This window comes from Nicotiana attenuata, unplaced genomic scaffold, assembly GCF_001879085.1.
Source record: "Nicotiana attenuata strain UT unplaced genomic scaffold, NIATTr2, whole genome shotgun sequence".
Lineage (NCBI taxonomy): Eukaryota > Viridiplantae > Streptophyta > Magnoliopsida > Solanales > Solanaceae > Nicotiana > Nicotiana attenuata.
Window position 1 is genome coordinate 3,349 of NW_017670536.1, and position 17,574 is coordinate 20,922.

Here is a 17,574-nt window from a genome sequence, read left to right on the forward strand (position 1 = left end):
AAGACAGCTTTCCGCACTCGGTACGGGCATTATGAGTTCTTGGTGATGTCATTCGGGTTGACAAATGCCCCAGTAGCTTTTATGGATTTGATGAACCGAGTGTTCAGGCCTTATTTGGATTTGCTCGTGATAGTCTTCATTGATGATATTTTGATATATTCCCGCAGCCAGGAGGAGCACGAGCAGCATCTCAGAGTGGTTCTTCATACTCTGAGGGATATTCAGTTATATGCAAAGTTCTCGAAGTGTGAGTTCTGGTTGAGTTCAGTTGCATTTCTAGGTCATGTTGTGTTAGCAGAGGGTATTCAGGTTTATCTGAAGAAGATTGAGGCAGTCAAGAATTGGCCTAGACCAGCATCAGCTACAGAGATTCGGAGTTTCTTGGGATTGGCAGGCTACTATCGTCGGTTCATGGAGGGGTTTTCTTCTATTGCAGCCCCGATGACCAGGTTGACCCAGAAGGGTGCCCAGTTCAGATGGTCGGAGGAGTGTGAGGCGAGCTTTCAGAAGCTCAAGACAGCTCTGACTACGGCACCAGTGTTGGTTTTGCCCACAGGTTCAGGGCCTTATACAGTTTATTGTGATGCTTCTCATATTGGGCTTGGTACAGTGTTGATGCAGGATGGCAAGGTCATTGCCTATGCTTCACGGCAGTTGAAGGTTCATGAGAAGAACTATCTGGTTCATGATTTGGAGTTGGCAGCCATAGTTCACGCATTGAAGATTTGGAGGCATTATCTGTATGGCGTGGCATGCGAGGTGTTCACGGATCACAAGAGTATTCAGTATTTGTTCAAGCAAAAGGAGTTGAATTTGAGGCAGAGGAGATGGTTGGAGTTGTTGAAGGATTATGATATCACCATTTTATATCATCTGGGAAAGGCCAATGTGGTGGCCGATGCTTTGAGTAGGAAGTCAGCCAGTATGTGCAGTCTTGCTTATATTCCGGTCGGTGAGAGACCGCTTGCTTTGGATGTTCAGGCTTTAGCCAATCAGTTCGTGAGACTGGATGTTTCTGAGCCCAGTCGTGTGTTACCTTGCACGGTCGCTCGTTCTTCATAATTGGAGCGTATCCGTGATCGACAGTATGATGATCCCCATTTGTGTGTCCATAGAGACACGGTGCAGCGCGGAGGTGCCAGGCAGGTTACCTTAGATGATGATGGAGTTTTGAGATTGCAGGGTCGAGTTTGTGTGCCTAATGTGGATGGGCTCCGAGAGTTGATTTTAGAAGAGGCCCATAGCTCCCGATACTCTATTCATCCGGGCGCCGCGAAGATGTATCAAGATTTGCGGCAGCATTATTGGTGGCGGAGAATGAAGAAGGATATCGTTGCATATATGGCTCGATGTTTGAATTGTCAGCAGGTTAAGTACGAGCACCAGAGGCCCGATGGTTCATTTCAGAGGATTGAGCTTCCCGAGTGGAAGTGGGAGCGGATTACTATGGATTTCGTTGTTGGACTTCCGCAGACTCGGAAGAAGTTCAACGCAATATGGGTCATTGTTGATAGGCTGACCAAGTCAGCACATTTCATTCCTGTGGCAGTCTCCTATTCTTCTGAGAGGTTAGCTGAGATCTATATCCGGGAGATTGTTCGCCTTCATGGTGTGCCCGTGTCTATCATTTCGGACCGAGGTACGCAGTTTACCTCGTGTTTCTGGAGAGCAGTTCAGCGAGAGTTGGGCACACGGGTTGAGTTGAGCACAACATTTCATCCTCAGACGGACGGGCAGTCCGAGCGGACTATTCAGATTTTGGAGGATATGCTCCGAGCCTGTGTCATTGACTTTGGAGGCTCGTGGGATCAGTTTTTACCTTTAGCAGAGTTTGCCTACAACAACAGCTACTAGTCGAGCATCCAGATGGCTCCTTATGAGGCTTTATATGGTAGGCGGTGTCGGTCTCCGGTTGGATGGTTTGAGCCGGGAGAGGCTCGGTTGTTGAGTACGGATCTGGTTGAGGAGGCCTTGGACAAGGTCAGGATCATTCAGGATATGCTTCGTACAGCTCAGTCCAGGAAAAAGAGTTATGCAGAACGCAAGGTTCGAGATGTGGCTTTTATGGTCGGTGAGCGGGTATTGCTCCGAGTGTCGCCTATGAAGGGCGTGACGAGATTTGGAAAGAAGGGCGATCGCTTCCAACTCGACGCTACACCAAGGTAGGAAGAGCAGGTCGCAATAGCTTTTACCAGAATAGAGGTTGGGATCATCAGGGAGCTAGTAGTGGAGTTGGATTTTCTGTCTAGTCTAGAGATGTGTTTGCACTCCTAATGTCACTTAAAACATTCTTGGTTTTTGATTTTATAACTACTATGATAAAACTAATAATTAACGCTAAATTATGCTACTAAAATATTGCTAAGTTGTATCTAATGGGAAGAAAGGCACAAGGGTCGTGACACTACCTAGGTGGCTAATTGACGGGTAAATGTTACTAAGGATAGATTGACATATTTGGGGCTTATGCTATAACCATTGCACAATTGTACCCACTCTCACACCTATCGGTAGAGAGAGTGATTTTTCCCAATTGACTCTCACGAGACCAATTGGGTAGGCCAATTAGATCAAGCAACTAGGGTTCAAGTAGGGTTATTACTCTCTCGAGATTTAACCCGTTAATGTGGACTATCATTTCTCATGAGTCCATCCCAATTCCTTGTTGGGTCAATTTTGGGGTCATAAACTCTCTTTCTCAAGAAGAGTCAAACCCACAAAGCTTGAATCAGTGTTTGCAACCACCAATTCCTAAATAAAAACATAAAATCAACCCAAATAACAAACACCCATAATCAATCTTACCCTAGATGGCAACACCCATCAATTACCCACACTAGGGTTGAGCCACAACCCTAGCTAATGGGTTTAGCTACTTATGCTTGAAAGAGAAAAATGAAGAAATAGATGAAGGACTAAGCATATTAATTAATTACTAAAAAGAAATCACAAGAATCTATCGTAAAATTAAAGCTAAAGTGCCAAAAATGGCTACAAAACCGAGTCTCACGAGCGTAGCTGTTACTCGAATACAAAAACTTCCCTAAAAATGGTAAAATATTCTATTTATACTAGGCTGAAAAAACTGGACAAAAATACCCCTGCGGGGTCAGTGCGGGCCGCATAAAAAGGACCGCGGCCGCACTGGCTCTTGGACTTCACATTTCTGCTTCTCTGAACTTGAGGACTGCGGAACGCGTGGAAGTGTACCGCAACCGCGGAGGGAGTTGGCGCGGTCCGCACATTATGGACCGCGGACCGCATGGCTGGAACACTGGGAATCTTCACTCTCTGAATCTCTGCTCCGCGGACCGCACAAAGAGGTAGCGTGGCCGCGAAGCAACCACCGCGGATCGCGTAACGAGTACCGCGGCCGTGTGGCCTTATGCCCAAATTAGTCAAGTCTCTGAACCTCATGTCCGCGGACCGCACAAAAGAGTAGTGCGGCCGCGGAGCCTGACCGCGGACCGCGTAACGAGTAGTGCGGCCGCGTAGCCTCAGCCTGATTATACCAACTCTCTGAACCTTCTAGTGCGGCCGCATTCACTTTTGCGCGGTCCGCACTAGGGTCTCTTTTCCTTAGATTTCTTGGTCTTTAATACTTGAGCAGGTTTCACTCCTTTTGAGCCGATCTTTGACATTTCGTCACTTTGTCGATCAAACCTACAATCAAGCACAACTTGTGAGCATTTTGGGACTATTTTGTAGCGATTTATAACCAAAGCACAGGCAAGTAGGGGCATAAAACATGTTAAAATCCTAACTTATCAACTCCCCCAAACTTAAAACTTTGCTTGTCCTCAAGTAAACAAAATAGACCCATCCCCTAAAGGACAATCCAAGTAATTCCAACTATCCTAAAGTAACCTCAACAAGCATCAATTGGGACTAACAATTGCCCTCAATACAAATGGATCATTAACAACATTTAAACCTTGAAAACTATGGATCAAGTGTGACACAAGAGCATCAAGGATTGACTCATTACATCAAAGAACTCTCTCAATTACTTTAGTCGCTGTGGACCCAAACTCATACATCCTCAACTCTCCCTAAGCAAACCTCACCTTTTAGAGTATAAGCACACAAACCGAGGTTAATGGGAGTTCGCTCGTCTCTCTCAAGGAATTATCACAAGTCCGGCTCTAAGTACCATATGCTTGGCCTTCATGTAAGTATCCACTAATGCGAGCGTCATCCAACTCAAGATCATATAGGGCTTTTGTGGAGTCAATGTAAAGGCTTTTGGGTAAGGGTAGGATATGTTTTTGTTCAAGTGGGTTCAACCTTCCCTTAAGCAACTCTTCTGATTCATTTGGCACAATTCACTTGACTCTTTGAGTCATTTCACCTCTTCCAAGGGGTTAGAGAGACACATTGTCACTCTTTCTTATGCAATTCAAAACATTTCTCCTTTTTCTACTTTTTCCACACCTTTTTTTCACTTTTGTTTTTCTTGAATCCCTTTTTATTCTTTTTCACATTGGGCTTTATTTTTGTCTTTTTCTTTTCTTTCTTTTTCATTGCCTTCCTTTTCTTTTGATTTTATACCTTTTACCCCTTTGTTTCCTTTCTTGTCTCTCCCCCCAAACTTAGATTTTGCTATTACTCAAGGGAAGATGTGGGTGCCAAGAGAGGGTAGGATTTAGAATGGGTGTAGGCTTGTAGCATTGGTTCTTGAAAGAAGAAGGTTCAAGGCTCAAAAGGGGTTAGCTAGGGATTATCTCATTGGTAGGCTATGAAATTGTTCAACTTATCATTTGGATCAAGGAGAGCCTATAATCACTTCTCAAGTCGAATTTCACTTAAAATTTCGCCTCAACAAACATTCAGGTCAAGTTCTAGACCATTGGCTCCGGACTTGGACTCAAAATTCAATTTCTCACCACACACACTCAAGGATTGCTAAAGACGTAGAGTCGAGGGCCCACAACAACCTTAGATACGATTGAGCACACAATAGTCCCGAAAGACCACATGATGTTTGTCTGGTCAACACAAGAGTCTCAAGGTCACTACTTTCACCATCCTAAACACAACCACTTGTCTTTGACCATTGGATCAAAGGCAAATGTGTTAGGCCCAAGTGAAGCTGTGCTTGAAGTACCCTTAACTAAAAACTACTAAAAACAAAAGAAAAATAAAAAACGGACTCAAACCCTTAAGAAGGTTGTCACGTCATCCATCATCGGGAAGAGCCAACCGGTTCACACAATACTCCACCCTTGGAAAGAACCGTGGCATTAAGAAAACCAAGGGCTTATTGAAAGCGCCAAAAAACAAAACAAAAGGCTGCGAGCCTATCTACGAAGCTAAAAATGATTTTTTTTACGAAAATAGAAAATAGAATGAATATTTACAATAAGGGATTAGAATATACAACAGTGGATGAATATATACAAAAATGTAACTTTATATACAGACCAAATAGAAGATAAAAAGTATGATAAAAGTACTGAATGTAAAGTTATATACAGCCCAAAATAGAAAATCAACAGAAAAATAAACTAAGTCAACTAATATATACAGTCATCCAGATAAACAAAAAAAAAAGTAGGGCGCACCCCCACGAATAAAAGCTGGCATTGTCCCCAATGCCAACTATCAAATAAGCATCAAAAATCACAAAGAAAGGATATAGGAGCTCCCTAGGCCTGGTCCGTCTGCATGGGATCATCAGTGGTCCCCGAGTCCTCTGTATGTGCGAGAACCTTAGACTGGTTCCCGGTCTCCTGCTGCTCAGCTGCGGGGATGGGGGCCTGTTCCTGGACTGGCTGGTGTCAGGTGCATCATATGGCAAACTGGAGGAGACCACCGGAGGGTCTGCCAACAGGATAATGGCATCATCTGCTCTCGGGATAGTCCTCTTCCTCTTAAGAGGCCTCTGTGACTGCTCCGGAACTGTGGCTGCTGCTGGGACTACTGCTGAAGCTGGGTCCTCAAATAATAAATCTAAAGGCAGCTGATCTGCCTTCAGTCTCTCTACATCCGCCCTGAGATCCTTCACGGACTCCCTGGAAGCCCGTGTGGTAACCCACCATGATTGATGCAACCAACACAGCCCGGAAGATAGGAAGAGTCTGGTCATGTGTGGTAGGGTCTAGCCTGCTGTAAACGAAAGTCTCCCGGCCCTTAGCTTCGAAGTTCAGGGTCCCCCTCAAAATTTTTACCCCCGCAGTCAACCACTCAGGAACGGTACCTGGGATTGCCAAGTACTGTGCTAACCATGGACGGACCCCCTCACCCATCTCTAAATTTGCCAAGTATAGAGTCTCGTCCTCTTGAAGCCCAGATATTCATTCAGAGACTGCCTGTCGAACAACACTTTTTTTGTTTCGAATCTTTGTCACCTTAGAACCCTTGACGATGTGGGCCACATTACAATAGAATTCCCTGACCATATGTTCATTTGCCTCAATACACTTCTCCATGAAAAACTCCCAGCCCACTCTAGTTCTAAACTCCCTTTGCACGTTCGGGTTGTGGGGAAGTAGATCTTTGTCAATAAAGCTCCTCTCCGGTATCAAATGTCTCACCGGCCACCACTCCCTAAACATATGATATGTAACTTGGCTCACAAATCATCCTCCCACTCCTCAGGTTTTCTAGTTCTAGCAACGCCTCCGACTTGAGGCTCACCACCCTCAGCACCATGTACCTCCTCCTCATTTCCGCCTGCACTCTCCCCAGATAATGAAGCTGTGGGGGAGGTGGAGTCGTCTCCACTACCTGCTTTCGACCCCTCAGATGAGTCAGAAACTACATTTACTGGCCTCTTGACAGTGGGTGATGCTGGAGGAGTATCAGTCAGTTGGAAGTGGGTGGTGATGTGAGTTGGGACTGAGTCTGAGGAGATGTCCTGGGATGGCATATATTCACTCCCCGACGAATGGGAAGCAGCTCTTTCTGCAGCTTTTATCAATTTCTGAGTCTTTTTGATGTTTTCCCGAGCTTGGGGAGTGAGTTTTACCACTCTCTTTCCTTTGCCCCCTCGGGAGGAATCACCTCTCCCGGGTTGTTGTGATCCTTTGCCATCTCTTTGTTTAACCATTTTCTGCAAGCACACACATCTAACATTGTTAGTCTAAGCACAGACAGTAAAACAGATGCAGTATGAATTACAGAACAGAAGCTCAGACAGTTGCAAAAACAGTTGTAGTAACTGGTCAGTGCGGGCCGCACAAAATGGACGTGCAGCCGCACAGGGGCCACCGCGGATCGCACAATATTGACCGTGGTCCGCACAAGTCAAAGGCCCTCCTAAACATGCTCTCTGAATCTACCCACCGCGACCGCACAAAGTGGTATCGCAGCCGCGGTGGGTCAGCGCGGACCGGACAAAGTGCAATGCGGCCACGCTGGCACAGGTCATTTCTTAGAACTTAAGCACCGCGGACCGTACAAAAAGGACCGCGGTCCGCGGAAGGTGCTGACTTAGGGCACTGAGTTAGGGTTTAAGTTTTTTTGTTGCAATATTGTTCAAATCATCACCTACTATGTCCCTACTCAATTTTTCCACACATTATGCACATCAATCACACAAAAACCAGTATTTAAAACTAACCTAAGCTAATCAAATAGAGAAAATTGAGAAAAAGAAGAAGCTATGGGCTACTAATCATGAAAATAAAAGGAAATTATAAAATGAACAAAGAAAAATGGATGAAATGTTACCAGATATTGATAAGGAGTGAAGACACACAGCACAAGTATGCTATTACGCAGATGAACAGTGAATTTTTAGTCTCCGAGAGCTTAGGGTTCGAAAAGGGTAAAAGGAGACCCTTGAGGTCTATTTATAGAAAAAGCAGTGGAACCCAGCCTTACCTACCAGCACGGCCGCACAAAACGGACCGCGGACCGTGCTGGGTTTGTTTCATTGAAGCTTGAGAAGGCAACCTCCGCGGTCCGCACAAAAGTGACCGCGGCCGCGGAGGTCCACCGCGGTCCGCACAAAATGGAATGCGGTCGCGGTGGCAAACTTCAGAGAGTCATCATTTCTTGCTCACCCCAGTGCGGACCGCACAAAATGGCCGTGCTGCCGCACTGGAAACTTCAGAGACCTGACATTTTTGTCCAACATGTTTTGCACTGCATCAACACAATCCCTGCAACATCTCACAACCAATTAGTCCAAAAATCAAACCTAAACTACAAAGAAAATCAAAGAAAACAAGAAGAAAAAGATATGGGTTGCCTCCCAAGAAGCGCCTAATTTAATGTCGCGACACGACGCATGTTACCATCACATCACTTCAAATCAAGAAGCGCCACCACGTGGCTCTCATCAAGCTCTCCAAGAAGCAGTAACAGGCAAGCCCAGCAAGTTGGGTTAGCATCCGATCAATGAATGGCAAGGGATTAACATTCTTGCGGGGCACTCTGTTCAATTTCCCATAGTCTATGCACCCTTGCCAACCTGTGAATGTTCTTTTTGGAATCAACACATTAAGAGGATATGTTACCATTGTATGCACTGCTTCATTTAAACTTCTTTGATGCTCCAAGGAAGGCATTGCATCATCCTCCAAGAGAATTTCGGGCTTAAAGATTGTGTGGCTGAGGTGTGGAAGAAGTGGTTGTATTACCAACATAGGTGGTTCCTCAATTGTTGACTTTGTTGGTGGAGTTTCCCAGGTTGCAAAAGTTTCAAGGTTTTCAAGATCCAAAGACAATTTACTGGGTTCACAAGATTCCATAACATGTAGAGCATTGACACATTCCACTCTGCTTGCAGCATCATTGACATCAAGATTCAAGAGCACGGCCTCAAGAGGATCCTCCCTGTTGATCATAGAACTTGTGTCATCCACAATCACAGTTGTGACAAGGTCTACAAATGAGCACACTTCGGTGCGATTGGGTTGCTTCATAGACTTGCAAACATTAAAGACAACCTTTTCATTACCCACTCTAAAAGTTAGTTCACCCGCTTCAACATCAACCAATGCTTTCCCCGTTGCCAGGAAAGGTCTCCCTAGAATAATCGGGACCTCATAGTCCACTTCACAATCCAAAATCACAAAGTCTGCCGGTAGGATAAATTTTTCCACCCGGACAAGCACATCATCAATTATACCCAAAGGACGCTTCATTGATTTATCTGCCATTTGTAATCTCATGAAAGTTGGCCTTGGTGGCCCAATACCCAGGGACTTGAAAACTGAGAAGGGCATTAAATTGATGCTTGCCCCAAGATCACATAAAGCTCTAGCAAAGTCTGCACTACCAATGGTGCAAGGGATAGTGAAAGCACCGGGATCCTCTAATTTTGGGGCCATTGAATGTACTATGGCACTAACTTGGTGGGTCATCTTGATAGTTTCGCAGTCCATTGATCTTTTCTTTGTAACCAACTCTTTCATGAATTTCGCATACCCAGGCATTTGCTCCAAAGCCTCCACCAAAGGCACGTTGATGGATAAGCTCTTCATCATGTCAATGAACTTTTTGAATTGATTATCACTTTTCTGCTTGGCTAGCCTTTGAGGATAGGGCGGAGGTGGTCTAGGCAAAGGTGCCTTGGCTTTTGGCACCACCGGCTCCGGCATGTCAATTATGTGCTCCCTAGACGGGTTCACGGCCTCTTGAGTTTCCACCTCGGCCTCATCAATGTCAATCCTCACATCATTGTTCACATCATTCTCTACCACATCTTCAACTACCAAAGGACTATCATTTTCTTGCAACTCAACATCATCATCCACAACTTGCTTATCTTTCGAGGCATGCACATCACCGCCTCTCCCACTTCTTGTTGTAACCGCCATCACATGATTGTTCCCACCCTTAGGGTTCACTACCGTATCACTTGGTAGAGCACCCTTTGGGCGAGTATTCAACATTGAGAGATTTGTCCTAATTGCACCTCTAAATTCCGAATGGAGGTATTGTGGGAAGCCAATTGAGCATCGGAATCTTGGTTCTTCTTCATCATTTGTTCGAACATCATTTCTATTTTTCCCATATCAGTACCCGAAGAACTAGATCCTTGAGAAGGGAACGAGGGTGGATTGTTCGGTTGTTGGTACATGGGGGGCCTTTGAAAGCCTTGCCCCCTATTGCCTTGGTTTCCATTATTGTTCCAATTGCCTTGACCGTTGTTGTTCCAATTGTTGTTATTTCCATTCCACTGCCCTTGGTTGCCTTGATTGTTGTTCCCCCAATTTTTGCCTTGGTTGTTGTTGTTCCAATTACCACCACCTTGTTGATTTCCCCAATTTCCTTGGGGTCGCCATTGTTGATTTGAAGAGTTGCCTCGATTTCCTTGATAGTTATTGACATATTGAACTTCTTCGCTTTGCTCATCATAACACTAATTTGAAAAACCACCACCATCATCATATTGATCACAATTTCCTTGAGGTTGTTGCCCTCTTTGCCTTCTCTTAAGCATATTCACTCCTTCCATGGCAGTGACTTGGCGAGGATTTTGGACTTGTTGTAATTGCGCCTTCGCCAATTGATTCATAGTTGTTGTAAGCTCGGCAATAGCTTGGCCATGATCGTTCAATTCCTTGTGCAAATGGATGACCATGGGGTCACCTTGGGGCACATTTGCTCGGCTTTGCCAAGCCGAAGAGGTGTCGGCCATTTCATCAAGTACATCACATTCCTCTTGGTAAGAAAGTTTCATAAAGTTCCCTCTGGCTAACTGGTTCACAATGCACTGATTCGTGGTGTTGATGCCCCGATAAAAAGTTTGTTGTATCATCGCCTCGGTTATGTCGTTATTAGGGCACTCCTTCACCATTGTTCTATATCTTTCCCATATCTCGTGCAAAGGTTCCGTTGGAATTTTCTTGAAAGCTAGAATCTCATCCCGAAGAGCCGCCATATGACTTGGAGAAAAGAACTTGGCAATAAATTTGTCCGCCAATTCATCCCATGTGGTGATAGAATGGTTGGGGAGCCTTTCTAACCAATCCAACGCTTTACCCCGAAGAGAGAACGGGAAAAGCCTCAATCTCAACGCATCCTCGGACACATTTGTCTGCTTGCTACCCCAGCATGTATCCACGAACCCCTTCAAGTGCTTGTAGGCATTTTGATCGGAGGCGCCCGTAAAATACCCTCTTTGCTCGAGCAAGGTCAACATAAAATTTGTGATTTGAAAGTTCCCCGCCCGGATTCGGGGAGGAACAATGGCACTCGCATACCCTTGATTAGGGAGACCTCTTGGGACTACTCTTGGCGGTGGCGGAGGAGGGTTTGGAACGTTGTCATTAGCATTGTCCTGGCGGCTTCATCGTGGTCCTGGAGGTACAAGAGGCACCTCATCATCTCCAATTTCCTCAACCTCCTCCCCCGCAAGCACATTTCCAAGAGGGTCGTTTGCATTTAAATCCATTTTGGTACCTGTAGTAATCACACACACAAATTAGTAACAAAGAAGGAAAGAGAAGCAAGACACAAAACTAACTAAACAGATAGTCAACACCGTAAGCTCCCCGGAAACGGCGCCAAAAAGTGATCGCTGCCAACTCGACGCTACACCAAGGTAGGACGAGCGGGTCGCAATACCTTTTACCCGAATAGAGGTCGAGATCGATTTCCTCAGGGAGCTAGTAGTGGAGTTGGATTTTCTGTCTAGTCTAGAGATGTGTTTGCACTCCTAATGTCACTTCAAACATTCTTGGTTTTTGATTTTATAACTACTATGATAAAACTAATGATTAACGCTAAATTATGCTACTAAAATGTTGCTAAGTTGTATCTAATGGGAAGAAAGGCACTAGGGTCGTGACACTACCTAGGTGGCTTATTGACGGGTAGATGTTACTAAGAATAGATTGACATATTTGGGGCTTATGCTATAACCGTTGCACAATAGTACCCACTCTCACACCTCTCGGTAGAGAGAGTGATTTTGCCTAATTGACTCTCTCGAGACCAATTGGGTAGGCCAATTAGATCAAGCAACTAGGGTTCAAGTAGGATGATTACTCTCTCGAGATTTAACCCGTTAATTGGGACTATCATTTCTCATGAGTCCATCCCAATTCCTTGTTGGGTCAATTTTGGGGTCATAAACTCTCTTTCTCAAGAAGAGTCAAACCCACAAAGCTTGAATCAGTGTTTGCAACTACCAATTCATAAATAAAAACATAAAATCAACCCAAATAACAAACACCCATAATCAATCTAACCCTAGATGGCAACACCCATCAATTACCCACACTAGGGTTGAGCCACAACCCTACCTAATGGGTTTAGCTACTCATGCTTGAAAGAGAAAATGAAGAAATAGATGAAGGACTGAGCATATTAATTAATTACTAAAAAGAAATCACAAGAATCTATCGTAAAATTAAAGCTAAAGTGCCAAAAATGGCTACAAAACCGAGTCTCACGAGCGCAGCTGTTACCCGAATAATGGGTGATTTTATTTTGGTCCGAACCTCGTGTTTTGACCAAGCGGGCCCGGGGTCGATTTTTGGGTTTTTGTGAAGAATGATTAGAAAGCTATAATTTGGCATTGGAATTGAATTGTTTAGCGTTTATTGATGTTATGAAGTCGATTAGGTATAGATACAATTGATTTGGAGCCGAATTCGAAAGAAAAGGCGGTATTTGAGGATTGAGTTGGCCGTGAAAGTTTGAGGTAAGTGTCCGGTCTAACCTTAGCTTGAGGGATTAGGAGTCGTGTCCTATTTGCTAATTGCTTCTTGTTGAGTACGACATATATGCATGGTGACGGGTATCTATACATTGGTGTCGACCATGACCGTGAGTCTTATATTGACAGATATTGTGTTCTTAATGTTGTTATGGATGCTTTAATTGATGATTCTCGACATTGAGCAAAGATTTGGTTTATTCTCGTGGACTCTATTTATGATTAAGTATTGGTGCTATTTGAGCTGAGTAAGAATTGAGTTAGGATTGGTTATAGCTGATTCTCCTTTGCCGGGATGTTTGTTTTGGTATTGTTGTTCCCTTGCCGGGAAGTTATTATATTTCTTTTGTTCCCTTGCCGGGATTCCTTGTGATTTGGTGTTGGCTTGTAAATGTGAGCGGGTGGTACGCCTACCACGAGATAAGATTAAATGGGATCGGGTGGTACGCCTACCAGAAGTTATGATGAAATGGGAGCGGGTGGTACGCCTACCACAAGACACTATAAAATGGGAACGGGTGGTACTCATACCACAGGATATGAGAAATGGGGTCGGGTTGCACGCCTGCAACGAGATGTGAACCGAAAGTGGAATCTGCGTTTGTTTTCCCTTATCCTTGTTAGAAGTTGAATGGTGGTTTCCATATAATTGTCTTGAGATTTTGTTTATCTGTTATTCCCCGAACCATGTTTCCCCTTCCCAGCTTTAATTGTTTGCTCTAGTTTATCTTTCCGCTATATATATATATATATATATATATATATTTATCTGGAGTCTGGTCCTAGCCTCGTCACTACCTCGCCGGGGTTAGGCCAGGCACTTACCAGCACATGGGGTCGGTTGTGCTGATGCTACACTCTGCACTTATGTGCAGATTCCGGAGCAGCGTTTGGTCAGCAGCAGTAGTTCGGGAGCCAGCCTTCAGTCCACCGAGATCCCGAGGTAGTCCTGCAGGCGTCCACAGGCCCGACATCTCTTCTATCTATTTTCATGATTCTGTGATCACTTGTACCGAAACAGACGGAGTTTCTTTCTTTCAGACATTTGTATGGAATGTTCTTAGACAGTCCGTGAATGTTGTGACACCAGTTTCTGGGTAGAGGCATATGTTGATTTCCGTATTGTTTGGTTTATTTTGTCTAATTCTTCCGCTTTAATCTAATTGTCCGTTGTTATTTAAACGTTTATCACTTGTTAATATGATTAATAAAAAGGATAAAAATAAAAGAGTTAATGATTTCTAAGCTCGTGTCTTGCCTAGCTTCTACGAGTAGGCGCCGTCACGACTCCCGAGGGTGGAAAATCCGGGTCGTGACAAGTAGAGAATAGCTAACCGAACCTTTACAAGTTTACCAAGACCTGGTAGTACGAATCACAAGCTTCTAAGATTTGGAATTGCAAGACTAATACAAATAAATACACGTTATGTTTGAAGGTTACATAAACAGATTAGCAATAATCTAAACTACCAAGGACAAGATATCCAAAGGCACGAACATCTTCCGAATCAGCACCCGACGTCACCAGCAACTCCGTTCCAAAATCTGCACGGAAAGTTCAGAAGTGCTGTATCAGTACAACCGACCCCATGTACTAGTAAGTATTTTGTCTAACCTAGTCGAAGTAGTGACGAGGCTTTTAGTTAAAAAGATGCTTATTGCTATAACCTGTACAATAGATTAACAGTAAAGCAGTTCAAAGTATAACGGATAAAAGTATCATATACTCGACGGGACAGTCAATAATTACTAAAAAGAACCACAGTAGAGTATTTATGATCTTTCCTGGTACGAGATATATGTCCAAAATGTCAAATCACATGGCACGGTAACACCTTTCGTGCTTTTATCTCATCCTCATCATGTACAAATAAATTTATGTAATAATTCAATTAGCACGACAACACCCTTCGTGCGTTCAACTCATCTTTCCAAATGATCGCATAACAGAGCCAACCATACCACAGGAACACAATAATAGAAATTAATAAGTAGGAAATACGCTAGTAACAACGGAGGGCAGGGATGCACATGTGGGTCACACTGTAAAGGACTAAGCGGAAAGCACATGAGTAATAACAACAAATGAAAAACATGGAATATCAACTTCAATTAGCTAGCATATTGGAGGCCTAAAGTTCAAATATAACAATTAAGACGGAAACACATGATCTTTGCAAGTTAACAAGTAAGGGCATGAATGGCTAGCATGGTGGAAGACTTAAACTAAAGTGCAACAGAATAGATACAACATGAGTATATTATAAAAGCAGGAAATATGCACGGTATTCGCAAGTTAAGCAAGTAAAAGACATGGACAGTGCAACAACAATTAAGATAAATGTCAAGTACAGGACAATAACAACAAGTCACATAAAATATGTAGATACAACAATAACAACTCAAGGTAAGGGCACAAACGTATACATGAGAAACATATATCACATCATAATGCATGTCCCTCGTCCTCACCTGCACGTAAACACCCTTTGTGCCATGACCTCACAATAACATACAAGCATAACAATATAAATGAAATGGCACGGCATCACCCTTCGTGCTTTTACTCTCAATAATATGGCACGGCATCACCCTTCGTGCTTTACACTCTCCCTCACATGATAATATATAAACAATGGCACGACATCACCCTTCGTACTTTACACTCTTCCTTACCAAGCATATGTAGTATAATGATGACAAACAAGGCAGGAAGCATAAATGATATCAAGAAGAGTGTTTTAACAGATATTCCAAATAATTCCCAATCACAACCTTCCAAGTCAACAATGATTCAACAATCCTCAAGAATCGTATTATTCAAATACTTCCACAAATCTCAAAATGATCCACAACACAATTATATAGTCTAGTATCTCAAGAATATCGACCGTAGTAATGTACTAATGATTTCGTATAGAGATAACCGAATTAGACACATCAATGTATTCTCAGAATTCCTATCAATTTTGATCAAGTTATAATAAGGTAAGTCTTGATTTCTATCATTTAATATCATGTTCTTGGTATCTAAGAGTCAAGTAAGGCATGGAGCAAGAGGTCACGAAATTCTACAAACGTAAATGTAACATAATCCAACCCCCCCCCCCCCCCCCCACCGAGCATGATTAACCCTGACACATACATATATGCTCATCACCTCATATATGTATCACCCTCGCATGTGGCACCCAATGAAAAATAGGAGGAAAAATTCCCTCAACAAAGTTAGGCAAAACACTTACCTCAATTCGGCTATCCCAACACTCAATTTAGCCTTTTCCTCTACAAATTCGCCTCCGCTCGACTCAATCTAGACAATGACGACTTGAATACACCATACAATGCAAGAGAAAACAAGTTCAACTAATAAGCTATGATTTTTATCCAATTTCTAGTAAGTCAACAAAAGTCAAACCTCGGGCCCGTCCGGTCAAAACCCGGGTCCAAAGGTAGGTCTTGACTACCCATAGCCCCACGAGTCCAAATATGTGTTTTATTTTCAAAATTCGAGTCAGATTCGACTCTCAAATCTCAATTTTTTATTTTTCAAAACTTTGACAAAATCCTAAAAAAATTTCATAGATTGCTCATGAATTTGATGTTAAATCTTGTATAAAATCATGAAATATAGTTGAAAATTGGTTAAAGATATTTACCCAATGTTCTGGTATGAAAATCCTCTCTCAAAATCGCCTCACCTCGAAGCTAGGGTTCCAAAATATGAAAAATGAAGCAAAAACTCGGAATTCTCAGCACTTAACAGGCTGCAGATGTCGCATTTGCGAACAAAACTTCGCATTTGCGAATGAACAGTGTTTTCGCAATTGCCATAAAATAGTTCGCAATTGCGGATGAACATTGTTTTCGCAATTTTCATAAAAGGTTCACAATTGCTAATAAACAGTGTTTTCGCAATTGCCATAAAGTGTTCGCAATTGCGAATGAACAATGTCGCAACAGAAACCAACAAAATCTAAACTTCTCCGAAATGATCTGAAACCACCCCGAAACTCATCCGGAACCTCCCGGACACAAACCATATATGAATTTCAATCATAAAACACGCTACGGACCTGTTCGCGCACTCAAAACACTGAAAAGAGGTCCTCTTAACCCGATATCGACCATGGTCAAACTCCCAAATTTCTTAACTTTACTAGTCTCTCAATCAATGATCCAAAAATACACCCAAGCCCCTCGGGACTCTAAACCAAAAGTGCACACCAGTCTAAAAACATCATACGAACTAGCTCGCCCGATCAAATCGCCAAAATAACACCTAGAACTACGAATTGGACACCAAATCAAATGAAATTTTCAAGAAGGCTTTGAAATCTCTATTTTTACCACCGGACGTTCGAATCACGTCAAACTTACTCCGGTTCCCACCAAATTTCACAGATAAATCAAAAATATTATATTGGACCTGTATCGGGCTCCGGAACCAAAATATAGACCCGGTATCAACAATGCCAAACATTCAATCAATTCTTAAAACATTAGATTTTTCAGACTTTTAATTTTTAATAAAAATTCATAACTTAAGCTAGGGACCTCGAATTTCGATTCCGGGCATACGCACAGATCCCATATTTTAATACGGACCCCCCTGGACCGTCAAAAGACGGGTCCGGGTCTATTTACTCAAAACGTTAATCGATATCAACTTAAATTAACTTTTAGGCAAAAAATCTTGTTTTTATCAGTTTTTTTTAAGCATATAAGGCTCCGGGGTCAATAGCCGGACTGCGCATGCAAATAAAGGAAGGCTAGAATGAGGCTCTAAAGGCTTCGAAATACAAAGTTTGACTCTAAATCACCGAGCGAAGTACAGATACTCAAAACGACCAGTCGGGTTATTACAAGAGTGGTGTGATTGAGCACAAATACATCAATCACTAACTAGAATTAACGACTCTCGTGATATGAAACAAAACCAAAAAAAACTACAC